This window comes from Rhinolophus hipposideros, assembly GCF_964194185.1.
Source record: "Rhinolophus hipposideros genome assembly, chromosome: 9".
Classification (NCBI taxonomy): Eukaryota; Metazoa; Chordata; class Mammalia; order Chiroptera; family Rhinolophidae; genus Rhinolophus; species Rhinolophus hipposideros.
In genome coordinates this window covers 356277-374209 of record NC_138055.1, presented here as the reverse complement: position 1 = coordinate 374209, position 17933 = coordinate 356277, and the positions used below count along the sequence as shown (strand labels likewise).

At 48.4% G+C, this 17933-nt stretch overlaps 1 protein-coding gene across 2 annotated transcripts in view; it reads left to right on the top strand.

Moving 5' to 3' along the window:
* The first annotated feature begins 8633 nt into the window (after positions 1-8633).
* The window catches only part of PPP6R2 (protein phosphatase 6 regulatory subunit 2), a 65598-nt gene continuing 56298 nt past the window's right edge, over positions 8634-17933 (top strand). For both annotated transcript variants that reach the window (XM_081058106.1, XM_081058105.1), the window contains exon 1: positions 8634-8866. The gene's annotated coding sequence lies outside the window, so the exon portion shown is untranslated. The remainder of the gene's footprint in view (positions 8867-17933) is intronic.

Sequence of the window (17933 nt, the reverse complement as noted above, 5' to 3'; positions counted from 1 at the left end):
ACACACAGCCCACTGTTCTGATTCTCTACACCAAAGATGACCCTGTTTTAGAACATAAAAATGGAACCACATAATATGTAGTCCTTTGTGTCCGGCTTCTCTCACACACATAGTGTTTTTGAGGTTCCTCTTGTGGCGTGTTGCGTGAGCTCTTCCCTTCTTAACTGCTGTGTGCTCGTCCACCTTGGGAATATGCCGCCATTTGTTTAGTCACCCTGTTGACAAGATAGCTGGGCTCTTTCGAGTTTTCGGTTACGGTAAATAAAACGGCTATGAAGATTCCTGCACAAGACTCTTGGTGGAGGTACATTTTTCTTTTTCTTGGGTGAATACCTAGGAACTGAATTACTGAGTCATAGCAATAGCCCTAAGATATATATTTAACTTTTTAAAGAACCTGCCAGACTTTTCCTTAAAGCAACCATACATCCCCACCAACAACAATGTATTTCTGTTTGCTGCACTTCTTTGTCAACATTTGGTGCTGCCAATCTTCTTTATTTTAGCCAGTCCAATGGGCAGGTAGTGATATCTAATGGTGGTTTCCATTTGAATTTCCCTGATAACGGTGCTGAGCACTTTTTCATGTGCTTTTTGCATGCCATCAAGTCTAAGATGTATTGTGATTTCAGGTATTAAATTGTGAAAAAAGTGTGCATCTTAAAAATCAATGAGGGGTGGCTGGACGCCTCCGTTGGTTAGAGTGCGAGCTCTGAACAACAGGGTTGCCAGTTCGATTCCCACATAGGCCAGCGACTCCACAACTAGATTGAAGGACAACGTCTTGGAACTGATGGGCCTGGAGAAACACAGTGTTCCCCAATATTCCCCAATACATTTTATTTAAAAAAAAAAATCAATGAGCTCCTCTATGCCTCCTTACGGTCAATCCCTGCTCACACCCTACTCCAAACATCTACTGACCTGCATCGTGTCTCTGAAGTTTTGCCTTTTCTCAGAAATTCTATACAAATGGAATGGACAATGTAGTAGGCTGAATAATTACCCCCAAAGATGTTCACATCCTAATCCCTGGAACCTGTGAATGTGTCACCCTACATGAGGTAAAAGGCACTTTGCGCATGTGATTCAATCGAGGTAGGGAGATTATCCTGGATTATCCCAGTGGGCCCAATGTAAGCATCTATTCAAGAGGGAGGCAGAGGATTAGTCAGAGAAAGCAATGAGATGACGGAATCAGAGAGAGAAATTGGAAGATGCCACACTGCTGGCTTGGAAGATAGAGGAAGAGACCACAAGCCAAGGAATACAGGCACCTCCAGAAGCTGGAACAGGCCAGGAAACAGATGGTCCCTTGGAAGCTGCAGCAGGAATGCAGCTCTCCTACCACCTTGATTTCAGCCACATGTGAGACTCCTTACAGACTCCTGACTTATACAAGTGTAAGATAGTAACTGTGTGTTGTTTTAAGCCCCAAAGTCTGTGATAATTTGTTACAACAACAGTAGGAAACATACCAACAATATATGATTTTTTTCTGTCTGGTTTCTTGCACTAAGCATAGTACGGTGGAGGTATATCCATATTTTTGCCTATATAAGTAGTTTAGTTTGTTCTTTTGATGAACAGATTCCATTGTCCGGGTCGCTTTCTTTATCCATTCACCAATTGACAGGTGTTTGGATTGTGTCCAGTTTTTGCCCCTTATGAAAAAGGCAGCTCCATATATTCGTATACAAGTCTTTGTGGGGACACTTTTAATTTCTCTTGGGTAAATACCAAGAGTGAAAGTGTTGGGCTGTACGGTAAGCTTATGTTTAACTTTTTAAGAAACTGTCAAACTGTCAACAGTGGCTGCACCATTTTGCATTCCCACCAGCAGTGATGAACTTTCCAGTTTCTCCACATCCTCACCAGCACTTGGTGTTGGCAGGCTTCTGTTTTTATCGCCATCCAAGGGGGTATAGTGGTATCTCATGATTAATTTAGCATTTCCCTGATAATTAATGGTGTTGCGCTTCCTTCATGTGCTAATAAGTCATTTATATTATCTTCTTTGGCGAAATGCTTATTTTAATCATTTGCCCTTTTTAAATTTTTTTTTTAAATTGGGGAATATTGGGGAATAGTGTGTTTCTCCAGGGCTCATCAGCTCCAAGCCGTTGTCCTTCAATCTAGTTGTGGAGGGCGCAGCTCAGCTCCAAGTCCAGTCGCCATTTTCAATCTTTAGTTGCAGGGTGAATTGAACCAGCAACCTTGTTGAGAGCTCGTGCTTTAACCAACTGAGCCATCTGGCCACCCCTCTTTTGCCCATTTTAAAATTGGGTTGTTTGTTTTCTTATCACACAGTTGTAAAAGTTTTTAAAACCATTTTTTCTAGAATCAACTGTTTCGTCATATACATGATTTGAAATTATTTTTCCAGTCTGTCGCTTGTCTTTTATTTTTCTTAATGGCATCTTTTGAAGAGTAGAAGTTTTCAATTTTGATGAAATCTAATTTATCAATTTTTTTTCTTTTATGTTTTAAGCGTTTGGTGTCATATCTAAGAAATCGTTTCCTAACCCAAGGCCCCAACCCAAATAATTTCTCCTATGTTTCTTCTAGAAATGTTTCAGCTCTCACATTTAGGTCTACGATTCATTTTGAATAAATTTTTGTGTCTGGTGTTAGGGTTTAAATTCTTTTTTTTTTTTTTGCACAAAGATAACCAATTTTTCCAGTATCATTTGTTTAAAAGGTATTGATTTCCTATTGAATTGACTTAGCACCTTTATAAAGAATCAATTGATAATGTTTGTGAGGGTTTATTTTCTCTGTTCTGTCCCACTGACCTACTCTATACTATCCTACTCTATACTATATGGCCTGTCCTCATGCCAACTCTATACTATCTTGATGATCACTCTAGCTTTATATAGTACATTTTGAGATCAAATAATATAAGTCCTACAGCTTTGTACGTTTTCAAAATTGTTTTGGCTATCTTGATCCTTTGCATCTCTATATACGAGTATCATAAATTTGAGTATTAGCTTGTCAATTTCTACCAAAATAAAACACGACCACCTGCTGAAAATTTCCCAGGAATTACAGTGAATCTCGTTTGGGGAGAATTGTCATCTTAACAATATTGAGTCTTCTAATTCCTGAACATAGTATGTCTCTCCATGTTTTTAGGTTTTCTCTAATTTTTCTCAGCAATTTTTTTGTAGTTTTTATTGCATGGGAATTGCAAGACCACCCTCAGGTTTGACGATTTGCTAGGAGGGCTCATAGGACTATGCATACAGTCAAATTCTCATGGCCATGATTTATTATAGTAAAAGGATACAAAGTAAAATTAGCAAAGGGAAAAGGCTCATGGGGCAAAGTTTAGGGAGATCAAACATCAGCTTCCAGGGTCCTCTCTCAGTGGAGTCACATAGGAGGCGCTTAATTTTCCTAGTGGGTTGTGACAAGGCTGTGTGACATGTTGCCAAACAGGGAACTCATTAGAAACTCAGCACCCATGGTTTTATCAGGAGTTTATATTTCTTTCCTAAGGCTGCTGTAACAAACTGATACAAAGTAGGTGGCTTCAAACAACAGACATTTCATTCTCTCACCATCCTGGAGGCCAGAAGTCAGAAATCACAGTGTCAGCGGGGTTGGTTCCTCCCCAAAGCTCTGAGGGAGAGTGTGTCCCAGGCCTCTCTGCTAACTTGGGGTTGCTGCTGGTCATCCTTGGCATTCCGAGGCTGGTGGACATACTAGTCCACTCTCTGCCTGTCTGTACATAACCTTCTCCTCTGGGTCTCCTCTCTTTTCTCCAGACATTCCTGATCCCCCTGGTAATTAAGACTCCCTAATCCAGGATATTCTAGCTCAAGATCCTTAATTTACCTGCTAACACCCTTTTTCCAAAGAAAGTCACATCCACAGGTTTTGGGTGGATCTATATTTTGAGAGGGGCCATCGTTCAACCCACTATAGGACTGGTTGGATGGGCTGTCTCTGCCTGGTACCTGCCAAAATTCCAGACATCTAGGAGGAAAACAGATGTTGAGCATAAATTGTATTGTTTGTACAAACAGTGTAGGCATAATGAGCCATTCTGGTCACTTCTGGAAATGGTGGCAACCCTCTTGAAGTCAGATTCCCAGATGCCAGCCAAGGGCTGACCTTGTGGGCAGGGTTTTTTTTTAAATGTGCAATATTAGCCTGCTGCATCAACTCTTTTGTACACACTTCTCTGTTATATTTATTCCTAAGTATTTTATTCACTTTGATGCAATCATGATTGGAATTTTTAAAATTCAATTTTCAGATTGTTTGTTGCTGGAAATGTAACTTGTTTGTATATTGACTTTGTATCCTGTGACCTTGTGAAACTAGCTTACTATTTCTAGTAGATTTTTTTGGTGAATTCCTCAGGATTTTCTAAATATATAATCATGTCATCTGTGAATAAAGACAATTCTAATCTGTGCGGCTTTAATTTTTTTTTCTTGACTATTGCATGGGCTAGATAGAACCTTTAGTACAATGTAGAATCATTTCAAATATTTCTTCTTTTCCTTTCTTCTCCTCCTGGTGTTCCCATGACGTGTATGTCACACTTTTTGCAGTTCTCCCCCAGTCCTTGGATATTCTCTCTGTTTTATGCAATATTTGTTTTCTTTGCTTTTCAGTTTTCGAGGAGTCTATTGATATACCCCCAGCTCAGAGATTCTTTCCTCAGCCTTGTCCAGTCCATGAACCCATCAGAGGTGTTCTCCATTTCCATTTCAGAGTATTTGATCCCTCGCTTCTCTTTTGGTTCTTTCTTAGAATTTCCGTCCCTCTGATGGCGTTGCTCATGTGTCCTAGTGTGCCACCTGCTTCGTCCATTAGAGCCCTAGCACGAGAGTCACAGTTGCTTTAAATTCCCAAGGGATACTTCCAGCACCCCTGCCGTGTCTCGTTCTGATGCTGCTCTGTCTCCCCCAACGGCGTTTTTGCCTTTGAGTGTGCCTTGTCATTTACTGTTAAAAGGCGGACATGTCCTTGGTAACAGGGAGTACAGTAAATGGGCCTTCGTGACATGGTATCAGGTGTGGGGGGGCAGTGTTCTGTGGTTCCACGATTCGGGTCAGTCTATAGTGAGCCTGCGCCCTGCACTGTGCTCCCCGTGTGTGTCTCTGTTTTCTCCTCCCCCCTTAGCTGGACCAATGGATGGAGGGGCTAGAGTTGGGTATTTCCCGTCTGCAGTCAGTGGGCTCTGATGATCCCCAGCTGGCCGGGCCCGGTTAGTTTCTCCTGAGGGCAGGCCTTGAGAACAGGGTGCCTGGTGTGTTTAAAATGGTTGCTTTCCTCCTTTGCTGGAAGCATGAGGGGATCTTTCTCTGATACTGGGAACCTGGTGGAGCTCCTGGAGATGAATCTCACGATACCGTGCGGCCCCCTTATGACTGGGTCCCTGGAGTTTCTCACTCTGACTTGTTCACTCTGAGCCTCCAGAAATGCATCGCTTACAGTTCAGGGGACCCCCATACAGATTCCCTGGTGGTTTCTGCCCGTGAATCTCTGCTCTGGGAAGCCGTGATGACTTGTGTTCACCTGTCTCCAGTTTTGGGAGCAGTGGTTTGCCCTGTGTCTTCCCTTCTGTTGCAGATCCAAGAAGGGCTGTTGCTTTTTCAGTTTCTTCTGCTTGTCACTTGTTAGGATTGAGTGATGACTTTCAAACTCCTTACATGAGGAACCCTACATTGTAGAACTGAAGTGGTGAAAGCAGACATTCTTGCCTCAGTTCTAATTTTAGAGGAAAAGCCTTTAATCTTTCATCATTAGATTTGCTTTTAGTCATAGATCTTTCCTAGATACCTTTTATGAAGTTGGGGAAATTCCCATCTATTTCTAGTTTGTTGAGAGTGTTTATGATGCAGAGGGATTGTTGACTTTGGTTCTTCATTAATTCCTGTTGACTTTAGTCAACATATGAGTCATTTCCTTTCAACTTGAAGCACTTCCTTTCATATTTCTGGTAAGGCATATCTGCTAGCAATGGCTTTTCTGTTTTGTTTATCTGGGAATGTCTTTATCTCACCTTAATTTGTTTCACCTTCATTTTTGAAGGATAATATTGCTGGGTATAGAGTTTTTTTCAATGACAGATTTAATTTTTTTCTTCAGCACTTTTTGCTATTTTACTGTCTTATAGCTTCTATTATCTATGACAAGAATTAATTGTATCATTGTTCCCCTTTATGTGATGGGTCATTTTTCTGTTGCTGCTTTCAGGGTTTTCTTTCTGCCTCTGACACACAGGAATTTGGTTAGAGTGTACATAGTATAGGTATGGCTGTCCGTTTGTGTGTCCTACTTGGGTTTACAGAGCAGTGGTCTTCTGATGCCCTGGTGTGTGTGTGTCCTTGGCACTGTGGGGGCTTTTTTTAATATTAAAAAAAAATTTATTGGGGAATATTGGGGAACAGTGTCTTTTTCCGGGGCCCATCAGCTCCAAGTCATAGTTCTTTCAACCTACGTTGTTGTGGAGGGCACAGCTCAGCTCCAAGTCCAGTTTGCCGTTTTCAATCTTAGTTCCAGGGGGCGCAGCTCACCATCCCATGCGGGAATTTAACCGGCAATCTTGTTGAGAGCTCGCGCTCTAACCAACTGAGCCATCTGGCCACCCCTGTGGGGGCTTTTGAAGGGAAGAACGGGACAGTTCCTTCTGCTCTGATGGAACTCCAGAGGCAGCACATGTCTTACAGTTATTGGTGAATAAATTTGCACTTGATATTCCTAGTAATAGAATTAATTTTATTTGGTCCTTCTGTGTCAGCTTGGATTGATTTTAGCTGTTTTATGTCCACTACAAGTCACTTTAGAAAGTAAATCTGTTAAAGGGCCCACATCTTATGACCAGTTACAGGAACAAGGGTTGTAGTAGCTTTGCACGTTACAATGTGTTTATTTGTGTGTGTGTGTATATATATATATATATATATATATATATATATATATATATATATATAATTTTCTTTTCTTTCCTTTCCATTTTTTAAAATATGCAAGTTGTCACAGGTTAACTTTACTAGTTAGTTTAAAGAGAAGAACATAAGAGACTATTCAGTGGGACAGTGACAGAATTTGAGGAATAAGAATGTAGCCAATGATAGATACAATGACTGTTGGGAGTTCATATGCTCATTTTGAAAGAGTGAGAATTTCTTCACTTGCAGTAAGGATGGACATATCTTGTGTTAGGTGAAAATATAAGTTGTTTTGTTTTTGTATGGAAGTTCAAATATATTTGAAAGGATGCATGCAGATGCTGACTATCCAGAGGGTTGGACTCCGACCATTTCCCACTTACTGACTCCTCTCTGAATCCACTTCTCGTTGCCTGTTCTGTGATCATGGAACTGGACCCCCAAGCGTTTCTTTTGCAGTTGGCACAATGTTTAGCTTTGTCAGTAGAGTGCTGGAGGGTCACTGCCAGAGGAAGAGACCTCCTGGTCTGAGGCCCCATTCTGCAGCTCAGTCCACAGCGCCCCAGTCTCTGCAGGGAGGGACCTCCGCCTGCGTTTCTCCTCTCGGTTGCAAATCTGATGCTTTTTTACTCCCGCTTCCTTACAAAATCTGTCAGAGATCTGCCATGCAGGATGCTGGGGAAAGGCGTTCAGGGGAAAACATTCTGCTATCAAGCCTCCCCAGGGGGTGCTGGGGAAACTGCAGGCCACAGGAATTGGACGCAGGGAAATCAGGTAACTGGAAGGCTGTGGCTCCAGCCGCCAGAGCGAGCCCCAGAACAAACCCTCGCGCGCCCTCTCGTGACGAAGCTCCGCATCTGCAAGCCCAGGTAGTCATTCGCAGAGAGGACCACGGTACCATGCTTTTGCAGCTGAGGCAGGAAGTTGGTAACTGGCGCAGGTTGTAGACATTCTTTAAGTGTCCAGTTTCATTTTCCAACATTTTCCCACGGTTCATGCTGACACCTGAAATTATAACTCTCATTTTAGAGATTAGTTGGTTTAATTGAATTATACGATTTCAACAAATGTTAAACGGGTACATATTTTAATGTGCAAAACACAGTACACCAGTGGGGCACCCGGGAAAAACACTAAATGTGGTGGCTTCTGCTCAGGCGCTCCCAGTCCAGTTACTAGGAAACAAGACCTAGAGGGGAGCTCTGCATGACACATGGGCGGTTGACCACGGTTCACTCTTGCTCTGGCCGTGTCCACGCCACGTGCCCAAGGACACCCAGATGCGCCAGAGGACACCCAGCTGCCCCAGTGGGAGAGGCCTAAAGCCTGGGCGGAAGGGCCCCCAGAGAGCAGGAGACCCCTGCCCTAGGTGTGTGACCCTCCAATCCTTTCAGGCCTCTGGAGAGGTTGCTCTGTTGCTGACGTTGCATTGGAAAACTTATTACCGTAAATGCATTATCCCATAACAAGTTAATTATGCTTGTACAGAAATTTAGGAATACCTCAGAGGGAAAAGTACAAGGAGAAACCGCCGCTCACCCACCCGGCTCTCAAGCTGCCTGCCCCTTCGCATTGCCGCCCTTGTAGCACCGATCGCGGCCCGGCGTCCCAGCGCGTCCAGGTGACCATGAGAGCCCCGCCCACACCTCAGCTCCGCCCCCGCGCGGGCACGCGCGCTGCAAGCAAGGCCCCGCCCCCAAAGTGCGCGCCCCGCCCCCCGCCTCAGCCGCCATTTTGGAGAGACCTGAGCGCCGCTAGCGGCCCGAACCGGTCCCGAGCCGCCGGCGGGCCCGCGCCGTGTCGGTGGGCGCCGTATACGTAGGCGCCGCACCTGGCCGGGCCCATGTGCGTGCGGTCCGCACCAGGCCGCTCGGGCTTTGCCTCCGCCAGCGCCGTGGCCTTCACCCGGGCCTCCGAGGAGCCGCCGCGACGCCCGGCCCGCCGGGCAGGTGAGTGCGGCCGCCCTCAGACTCCTGAGCCCGCTCCTGTCGGTGCCCCGGTAGTGTCCACCTGTCAGTGCCCACCCTCGTCAGTGACCACCTCCGGTCAGTGACCTCCCGTCAGTGACCTCCCGTTAGCGACCACCTGCCCTGTCAGTCACCTCCCGTCAGTGACCACCCCCGTCAGTGACCTCCTGTCAGTGACCACCCCCGTCAGTGACCTCCCGTTAGCGACCACCTCCCGTCAGTCACCTCCCGTCTGTGACCACCCCCGTCAGTGACCTCCCGTCAGCGACCACCTCCCCTGTCAGTCACCTCCCGTCAGTGACCACTTCCCCTGTCAGTGACCTCCCGTTAGCGACCACCTGCCCTGTCAGTCACCTCCCGTCAGTGACCACCCCCGTCAGTGACCTCCTGTCAGTGACCACCCCCGTCAGTGACCTCCCGTTAGCAACCACCTCCCCTGTCAGTCACCTCCCGTCAGTGACCACTTCCCCTGTCAGTGACCTCCCGTTAACGACCACCTCCCCTGTCAGTCACCTCCCGTCTGTGACCACCCCCGTCAGTGACCTCCCGTCAGCGACCACCTCCCCTGTCAGTCACCTCCCGTCAGTGACCACTTCCCCTGTCAGTGACCTCCCGTTAACGACCACCTCCCCTGTCAGTCACCTCCCGTCTGTGACCACCCCCGTCAGTGACCTCCCGTCAGCGACCACCTCCCCTGTCAGTCACCTCCCGTCAGTGACCACTTCCCCTGTCAGTGACCTCCCGTTAGCGACCACCTCCCCTGTCAGTCACCTCCCGTCAGTGACCACTTCCCCTGTCAGTGACCTCCCGTTAACGACCACCTCCCCTGTCAGTCACCTCCCGTCTGTGACCACCCCCGTCAGTGACCTCCCGTCAGCGACCACCTCCCCTGTCAGTCACCTCCCGTCAGTGACCACTTCCCCTGTCAGTGACCTCCCGTTAGCGACCACCTCCCCCGTCAGTCACCTCCCGTTAGCGACCACCTCCCCTGTCAGTGACCTCCCGTCAGCGACCACCTCCCCCGTCAGTGACCTCCTGTTAGCGACCACCTGCCCTGTCAGTCACCTCCCATCAGTGACCACTTCCCCTGTCAGTGACCTCCCGTTAGCGACCACCTCCCCTGTCAGTCACCTCCCGTCAGCGACCACCTCCCCTGTCAGTCACCTCCCGTCAGTGACCACCCCCGTCAGTGACCTCCTGTCAGTGACCACCCCCGTCAGTGACCTCCCGTTAGCGACCACCTCCCCTGTCAGTCACCTCCCGTCTGTGACCACCCCCGTCAGTGACCTCCCGTTAGCGACCACCTCCCCTGTCAGTGACATCCCGTTAGTGACCACCGCCCGTCAGTGACCTCCCGTCAGTGACCACCCCCGTCAGTGACCTCCCGTCAGTGACCTCCCCCGTCAGTGACCTCCCGTTAGCGACCACCTCCCCTGTCAGTCACCTCCCGTTAGCGACCACCTCCCCTGTCAGTCACCTCCCGTCAGTGACCACCTCCCCTGTCAGTCGCCTCCCGTCAGTGACCACCCCCGTCAGTGACCTCCCGTTAGCGACCACCTCCCCTGTCAGTCACCTCCCGTCAGTGACCACCCCCGTCAGTGACCTCCCGTTAGCGACCACCTCCCCTGTCAGTCACCTCCCGTCAGTGACCACCCCTGTCAGTGACCTCCCGTTAGCGACCACCTCCCCTGTCAGTCACCTCCCGTTAGCGACCACCTGCCCTGTCAGTCACCTCCCGTCAGTGACCACCCCCGTCAGTGACCTCCTGTCAGTGACCACCCCGTCAGTGACCTCCCGTTAGCAACCACCTCCCCTGTCAGTCACCTCCCGTTAGGGACCACCTCCCCTGTCAGTCACCTCCCGTCAGCGACCACCTCCCCTGTCAGTCACCTCCCGTCTGTGACCACCCCCGTCAGTGACCTCCCGTTAGCGACCACCTGCCCTGTCAGTCACCTCCCGTTAGCGACCACCGCCCGTCAGTGACCTCCCGTCAGTGACCACCCCCGTCAGTGACCTCCCGTCAGTGACCACCCCCGTCAGTGACCTCCCGTCAGTGACCACCCCTGTCAGTGACCTCCCGTTAGCGACCACCTCCCCTGTCAGTCACCTCCCGTTAGCGACCACCTCCCCTGTCAGTCACCTCCCGTCAGCGACCACCTCCCCTGTCAGTCACCTCCCGTCTGTGACCACCCCTGTCAGTGACCTCCCGTTAGCGACCACCTCCCCTGTCAGTCACCTCCCATCTGTGACCACCCCCGTCAGTGACCTCCCGTTAGCGACCACCTCCCCTGTCAGTCACCTCCCGTTAGCGACCACCTCCCCTGTCAGTGACATCCCGTTAGCGACCACCGCCCGTCAGTGACCTCCCGTCAGTGACCACCCCCGTCAGTGACCTCCCGTCAGTGACCACCCCCGTCAGTGACCTCCCGTCAGTGACCACCCCTGTCAGTGACCTCCCGTTAGCGACCACCTGCCCTGTCAGTCACCTCCCGTCAGTGACCACCCCCGTCAGTGACCTCCTGTCAGTGACCAACCCCGTCAGTGACCTCCCGTTAGCAACCACCTCCCCTGTCAGTCACCTCCGGTCAGCGACCACCTCCCCTGTCAGTGACATCCCGTTAGCGACCACCGCCCGTCAGTGACCTCCCGTCAGTGACCACCCCCGTCAGGGACCTCCCGTCAGCGACCACCTCCCCTGTCAGTCACCTCCCGTTAGCAACCACCTGCCCTGTCAGTCACCTCCCGTCAGTGACCACCCCTGTCAGTGACCTCCTGTCAGTGACCACCCCCATCAGTCACCTCCCGTTAGCGACCACCTCCTCTGTCAGTGACCTCCCGTCAGCGACCACCTCCCCTGTCAGTCACCTCCCGTTAGCGACCACCTCCCCTGTCAGTGACCTCCCGTCAGCGACCACTTCCGTCAGTGACCTCCCGTCAGCGACCACCTCCCCTGTCAGTCACCTCCCGTTAGCGACCACCTCTCCCGTCAGTGACCTCCCATTAGCGACCACTTCCGTCAGTGACCTCCCGTCAGCGACCACCTCCCCTGTCAGTCACCTCCCGTTAGCGACCACCTCCCCTGTCAGTGACCTCCCGTCAGCGACCACCTCCCCTGTCAGTCACCTCCCGTTAGCGACCACCTCCCCTGTCAGTGACCTCCCGTCAGCGACCACCTCCTTTGTCAGTCACCTCCCGTCAGCGACCACCTCCCCTGTCAGTGACCTCCCGTCAGCGACCACCTCCCCTGTCAGTCACCTCCCGTTAGCGACCACCTCCCCCGTCAGTGACCTCCCGTTAGCGACCACCTGCCCTGTCAGTCACCTCCCATCAGTGACCACCTCCCCTGTCAGTCACCTCCCGTTAGCGACCACCTCCCCTGTCAGTGACCTCCCGTCAGCGACCACCTCCCCTGTCAGTCACCTCCCGTTAGCGACCACCTCCCCCGTCAGTGACCTCCCGTTAGCGACCACCTGCCCTGTCAGTCACCTCCCATCAGTGACCACTTCCCCTGTCAGTGACCTCCCGTTAGCGACCACCTCCCCTGTCAGTCACCTCCCGTCAGCGACCACCTCCCCTGTCAGTCACCTCCCGTCAGTGACCACCCCCATCAGTGACCTCCCGTTAGCGACCACCTCCCCTGTCAGTCACCTCCCGTCAGTGACCACCCCCGTCAGTGACCTCCCGTCAGTGACTTCCCGTTAGTGACCACCTCCCCTGTCAGTGACCATCTGTCAGTGACCTCACTTCAATGACCTCGGTCAGTGACCTCCCAGCAGTGATCTCCCGTCAGTGACCAGCCCTGCAGTGACCTCCTGTCATTGACCTCTCGTCAGTTACCACCTCCCCTGTAAGTGACCGTCTGTCAGTGACCTCCCGTCATTGACCTCTTAGCAGTGACCTCCCATCAGTGACCACCTCCCCGTCAGTGACCGTGTATCAGTGATATCCCATGTGTTCACCCCATTATGTCCACGTTGTCAGTGTCCACTCCATAGTACCTACTCTCATCAGTGTCTCCCCCACCCTCTCTCTGTCCCCCCTCAGTTTCTCCACCTTCCCCTTGGTGCCCTCCCAGTCACTGTCCCCCATGTTACTGACCCTCCAAGTGCCCTCCTAGCCATTCTGTCACGTGTGTCAGTGCCCCTCCTCCCTCAGTGCCCTTAACGGTTATGTTCCCCCTCCCGCATGCGGCCAGTGTGCCCATGTCTGTGCCCCTCAAGGCAGTGTCCACATGTCAGTGTCCCCCCAGCAGTACCCCCCTTGCCATCAAGTGCCCCTGTCAGTCCTCAGCCTGTCGGTGTTCACATCCTTGTCCTCACTGCTCCCTCCACCCCATTCTTAGGGGCCCTTCTTATCAGTGCCCTGACCCACTCGTCAGTGCCCCCACTGCCCATCTCCTGCCTCTCTGTGTAGGACACTCCCCTCCCCAGTGCCCACTGCCATCACTCACCATACCCATTCAGTGACCTCTCTTTCCATCACCATTACGGCTCCCAGTGTTTCACCTCCCCCCATTCTGTCACTTTCCGACCCCTTTACTCCTCACTGCCCCATTTCTTCCATCCTCATCATCTCGTCCTTCACACCTGTCGCCTTCACTCATGTACCTTACTGGCCCCCTTGAATGTCCTCCCCACGTATCACTGTGCCGTTTTCCACACACCCCACCTGCCACTTTGTGTCCTGGAGCCTAACTACCTGCATTGTTCACCCACTTGTTTCTGACCACCCTCAGTTTGCTCCTGAGCCCCTGCCCTGTCACTGCCACCTCACCCAGCTTGTCACTCTCTGCCTGTCACTGCACCCCTCCCCTATTGTGTCACTGTACCCACCTGTCTTGTCCCTATGGTCTTCTCCAGCCAGTTACTCTTTCACCCCACCTATCACCTCCCTCCATGGCCTCTTGCTGCTGTACCCTTTGGCCTCAGTTCCTGGGCCATCACTGACTGTTAGCTGTTCACCGCTTCTCCATGTCCCTTCCTTTTTGGTTTCTTTTCCCTTTTGGCATCTCTTAACTCTCGTACCAGCTATGCTCTGGAAGGCGAGAAGCAGCTAGCTGTGAGAAGAGTGGGGGACAGAGCCTTCCAGGCTGAGGCATAGCACATGCAAAGGCCCAGAGGTGAACCTCCTGCAGGAACCTAGATAAGACTGATGTATGGCCAGTGAAGGGGAGTCTGGGTTAGAGCTCTGGCCTTCCAACTGCGCTGTTCCTTGCAGGCCCTGAGTGCCATCGTCATGACATGGGGCAGGTGAGGTGTTGGCAGTGGGTGTAGTCGTTGTGGTTTAGACCTTGGTGGTCGACCTGAGGAGAATTTGGAGGCAGAGCTGCTGGGACTAGCTGATAGATTAGAAGAGGGATATGAGGGAAAGAGAGAGGACTCAGGGTGATTTTCTAGGCTTGATGGAACAGTTAGGTAGATTGAGGCACTGTTTACTGAAATGGGGAAGCTAGTTGGGGGGTGGCAGGTGTGGGGAAGTTAGAGGTTGGAGGTGGAAAGTAAGACTTTCTTTTGGCTGAAAGTAGTGGCGAAGTCTGACAAGCCCAAGGACCGTTAGCAAGAAGGTGTCTCGCAGAAGAATCCGGAGCCCAGAGGACGGGTCAACTGCAGGCATAACTTCAGCGCAGGGACGCTGTTCCAAGTCTTCTGATTGGGTGTTTATTCACACACGCACACACACACGCACACACCACCAACACCAACGTATTGACCATTGTGTGCTACTATATTACATGCTCTATGTGAATTGTTTCACTTAGTCCTCACAAGACCCTAGGTATAGGGACTGTTCCCTGTTTAACAGGTGAAGAAATGAACGATACAGCAAATAGCCAGGATTTGTACCCTACGCAGATTGACTAAAGCCTTCCCTCCCCACCCTTATTTTGGTTAAGGAAAAGGCTAACTTTTACAATACTGTTTTAAAATTTTATAATGATAGTTTATTATGTACCAGGCACTTTGTGTGTGCACACATCTGTCCCAATAAAGATTTATTTAGAAAAGCAAGCCCAGGCACTTTTTAAAGATAGTACCTATACAATCTCACTTAATTGTTCTTTTAAAAAGTGCGTTACTTTTTATTATCCTTGTCTTCTTGTTAGATACAGCATTTTGACATAAAACAGGTATGTGACTCGTGTGGAATTTACTATAAACCAGAGAGTGAAAACCAGTGCTAAAGTTTACATTTTGACATCTAACCCAGTAATCATTAATTCTTAAAACAACTTAATGATATAGTTACTCTTAATATTTCTGTTAATATTTGTATGAGAACACTGAGACACAAATTAAGTAATATACTCAAGGTCACAGTAAATAAAAGGGACAGCCACGACTCAACTCAGGTGGACAGACTCTAGAACCTATGCTTTTCACTGTGGCCCCTGCTGGGCGGCTCATGCACATAGCAGTCTGAACTCAGAATTAAAAAGATACCAAAGCTTATATCGTGAAGTCAGTTTTCGTTCTCATCCCGTCCCTCAGCCATTCTCTTCCTCTTGGAAATCACGTCACATCCATATGTAGCAAGCAGCCCTCTTCTTTTTAACACAGAATGTACAATTGCACAATCTTTTATTACTTTAAAAATATTCCACCATTTACAAATTACTAAATATTTTGCACTCAATATAATGTACAGATCTTAAGTATTTAATTAAGTTTGATGAATTTTAACAAATGTATGCACCTTTGTGTCCATCACTCATGTCCAGGTACAGAACATTTCTATCGCCCCCTGAAAGTTTCCTTGTGTCCCTTTTCAGTTATTACACCCCCCCCAAAAAATCCCAAGGCAATCATTGTCCTGATGTCTGTAGGTATAGATTAATTTTTCAGATTCTTGAACTCCATATAAATGGAATCATAATATATATCCTCTTTTGTGTCTGTTGTCTTTTGCTCAGTTTAATGATTTTGATGCCTATATCTGTAGTTTCTGCTGTTCATTTGAGTAATATTCCTTTGTATGAAAATATAATTTATTTCTTTTCCTATTGATGGACATTTGGGTTGCTTTTACTTTTTGGCTATTATGACTAAAGTCGCTGAAGATTCTTATACTCGTCTTTTGTGGACATGTTATTTCTTTTGGGCAAATTTCTAGGAGTGGGATTGCTGGGTCATAGTATGGATGTATGTTTAACTTTTTTAGAAGCTGTCTGTTTACCAAACTGGTACCATTTTGCACTCCCACCAGTAATGTATGAGAGTTCCAGTTTCTCAACACCCATGATAGCACTTGGTATTGTTTAATTTTAGCCATTCAGGTGGTACTGGCATCTTACTGTGGTTTTAATTTGCATTTCTTTGATGAATAACGATGGTGAGCAACTTTTCATATGCTTATTGGCCACTTGTATATCTCTTGTGAAGTATCAGGTCTTTTGCCCATTTTTTATTGGATTGTCTGTTTATTCATTTTTAGGAGTTTTGAAACTATATTCTGGTTATAGAGTCCTTTATGGTGTGTGTGTGTGTGTGTATGTGTGTGTGTGTGTATGTATGTGTGTGTGTACACATACATATATAGAGAGGGAGTGGGAGGAGAGGAAGTGAGGGGTGAATATTTTTTCCTATTTATAGTTTGCCTCTCTCTCTCTCAGATATTTTTATTATATTTAACCACAAAGCATTTGACCCAGAGCCGGAGGGAAAGCTAAGTCTGGTGGTGGCTTCCATTATTGGGCTTGACAAAGCTTCCCTTCCTGGAACCTCAGTTTTCCCAGGTGTAGAATGGGCTGCCTTTTTTTTTTTAATGGTAAATTTTATTTATTTTTTTAAATTTTTTATCGGGGAATATTGGAGAACAGTGTGTTTCTCCAGGGCCCATCAGCTCCAAGTCATTGTCCTTCAATCTATCTAGTTGTGGAGGGCTGAGCTCAGCTCCAAGTCCAGTCCCCGTTTTCAATCTTAGTTGCAGGGGGCATAGCCCACCATCCATGTGGGAATTGAACTGACAACCTTGTTGAGAGCTCATGCTCTAACCAACTGAGCGATCCAGCCGCCCCTTCAGAAGCTCAGCAGCAGCTCATCTTCAATCTACTTATGGAGGGGCGCAGCTCACTTGCCTATGTGGGAATCGAACCGGCAATCCTGTTGTTCAGGGCTCATGCTCTAACCAACTGAGACACCTGGCAGCCCCTGCCTATTTGTTTTTTTTTTCTTTAAATATTTTTTTTTCACTGTGGAAGGGGAACAGGACTTTATTAGGGAACAGTGTGTATTTCCAGGATATTTTCTTTTTTAAGTGCCTATTTGTTTCTTAATGGTGTCTTTTTTTTTCTTTTTTTTTTTTTTTAAGATTTTATTGGGGAAGGGGAACAGGACTTTATTGGGGAACAATGTGTACTTCCAGGATTTTTTTCCAAGTCAAGTTGTTGTCCTTTCAATCTTAGTTGTGGAGGGTGCCATTCAGCTTCAAGTTGTTGTCCTTTCAGTCTTAGTTGTGGAGGGCGCAGCTCAGCTCCAGGTCCAGTTGCCATTGCTAGTTGCAGGGGGTGCAGCCCACCATCCCTTGCGGGACTCGAGGAATCAAACTGGCAACCGTGTGGTTGAGAACCCACTGGCCCATGTGGGAATCGAACCAGCAGCCTTCGGAGTTAGGAACATGGAGCTCCAACCGCCTGAGTGACCGGGCCGGCCCTTAATGGTATCTTTTGATGAACAGAAAATTTTAATTTGGGTGAAGTAAAAATTTCTCAATATTTTTCTTTTTTTGGTAGAAGCTTTATAGTGGTAGCGTTTGTATTTAGGTTTATGTTTTGTCTTTTTAATAGCTTTGTTGAGATAGAATTAATGTACAATAAACTACACATGTTTAAAGTGTAAAATTTAATAAGTTATATATGTATACGCATATGAAATCATCCCCAGATAGTGTACATACCCATCACCCCCCCAAATTTCCTCGTGCCCCTTTGTAATCTCTCTCTCCCACTCTTTCCTACCCCTCCATCTCCAAGCAAATACTGATCTCCTTTCTGAATGATCCATCTTGCATTATTTTTTTGGGTGGGGTGGAATCAGGGTACTTTTTCTCTCCA